The sequence below is a fragment of the Canis lupus genome, chromosome 7 (genome assembly GCF_048164855.1).
Source record: "Canis lupus baileyi chromosome 7, mCanLup2.hap1, whole genome shotgun sequence".
Classification (NCBI taxonomy): domain Eukaryota; kingdom Metazoa; phylum Chordata; class Mammalia; order Carnivora; family Canidae; genus Canis; species Canis lupus.
The window spans coordinates 72,000,746-72,002,778 of NC_132844.1; the positions used below are offsets into that span (position 1 = coordinate 72,000,746).

A 2,033-nucleotide genomic window follows, 5' to 3' on the forward strand; every position below is an offset into this window, starting at 1 on the left:
AGCTGAGCCCAGAGCCTGATGTAGGGCTCGATCTCATGATCCTGAGATCCCCACCTGAGCTGAAACCAGGAGTCGGATGCTCAACCAACTGTGCCACCCAGGTACCCCTCTTTTTTTGTTTTAATGGATCTATTATTTAATTAGGTTCTTTGTAAGAAATTTAGAACAGCAATTTGTGAGGATAAACTCCATTTATAAGAGGAAACAGAGCAGAGAGAGCTGTGAAGCTGAGAAACAGCTATGATTTTTGGCAGAATTCATTGTCCATGGCTTTCTGATCAGTCTTGTGCTGTTCTAATTTCATATTTCTCTTTTTCTGTGAAGAACTCGCCTTCCTAGCGTCTGGATTCATACTGCTTCTTCTTCTTGAAGCAAGCATCCATGAGATGTTTTGGTGGAGGTGGCAATGGCAAATTTCTGGTGTGTTCTACGCAGAGGATTGAGGGCCAGAAGCCTGGTCACAAGTAGCAAGCCACTGCTCAGCTGCTTCAGGAAAACCACCCTCTTGCCTCTGTGGTGCCCACTGAGGATGATAAAAGGGTTCCAGGAGTGACATTAGCTGGCAGGTTTTTCACAAGCTGACTGAAAGGTTTTCTTTTTTTCTTTTTTAAGATTTATTTTTTATTTTTATTCATGAGAGGCACAGAATGAGAGAGAGAGGCAGAGACACAGGCAGAGGGAGAAGCAGGCTCCACACAGGGAGCCAGACGTGGGACTGGATCCCAGGTCTCCAGGATCAGGCCCTGGGCGGAAGGCGGCACTAAACTGCTGAGCCACCCGGGCTGCCCAGGTTTTCTTTTTTGCTGAAGCTCAACAGTGCTTTGTTTTGTTTTGTTTTGTTTTTTAAAGATTTTATTTATTTATTCACGAGAGACACACAGAGAGAGGCAGAGACACAGGCAGAGAGAGAAGCAGGCTCCCTGCAGGGAGCCGGGGTTAAGCCCTGAGCCTAAGGCGGACGCTAAACCACCCAGCCACCCGGGCTGCCCCTCCCCCCCTTTAAAGATTTTATTTATTTATTCATGAGGGGGGGGGCAGAGACACAGGCAGAGGGAGAAGCTCAACAGCTTTTGAGGCACATCTTCAGTAGGATAATACATAGCATTTTGCAAAGTTTAACCATTTGGGTACCACCATTCTTGTCACCACTAACTGGTTTTTTGGCAGTAGCAAGAACCTTCTCCTTTTTCCTTTCAACCCTGGATTTAGCTGCTGAATACTTCCTCTTGTACATAGCCCTTCTGGAATACTCACTCGATGGGGAATACCTGCCAATTCCTCTGACTAGAACAGGGTATCAGCTACAGTAGGGCTTCCCCTTCTTTGTCATTTTAGCCTTGAGGTCACCCTTCTTAACCTTGCCACCAGCATCAGCCTTCTTGACTTCAGGTTTCTTTTTAGTATCCAGCTCCTCCACTTTTTTACCCACCATCTTGCAATATGGAAAAGAGCCATATCCTATTTTCCTTACTCATCTGTGTAGTCTCAGAGAAAATACCTCCCTGAAGGTAACTTGGGTGTTTCTCTGTTCTTTGAGACCTCAAGGAGCTGCATACCTTTTTCACCTTAGCTTCTTTGTAGAATAGTCAGGGTTTGTGTTTGTGTGTTTTGTTTCCCAGTTGAAACGACAGTTGAGGATGTTTGAATATGGAATAAAAATGTTCAAAATTTGAAGGATGGAAGAAGAGGTCCATATTCTGCTGCACAGAGGAGAGCTCTGTTCACTCCTGGTCCCAGTCCAGGTCATTTCCTCATGATCAAGCTCGTAAAAAATTGAAATCCTGCTTGCCATGCAATTGATATTTTTTTCTGTGCTCCTAAACAACAGCAACATGGGCCTCTCCCAGCCACCAGCACCCTCAGGCCCTACCATCTTACCTCCTCTACTCCTGCCCCTTCTTCTCCAATACATATTCCTTTTCCCCCTCCTTTTTCATCTATTCAATCATCCAGCAGATATGTAATGAATATCTGCAATGTGCCAGACACTGTGGTGGCCACAGAATAAAAGATGGCCACCATGGGGGCCCTCC

The 2,033-nt window shown here is 45.6% G+C and overlaps 1 pseudogene; it reads right to left on the reverse strand.

Moving 5' to 3' along the window:
- Window positions 1-238: 238 nt before the first annotated feature.
- Window positions 239-1,432, reverse strand: LOC140636434 (large ribosomal subunit protein eL6 pseudogene; annotated as a pseudogene).
- Between the last annotated feature and the right edge of the window lie 601 nt (window positions 1,433-2,033).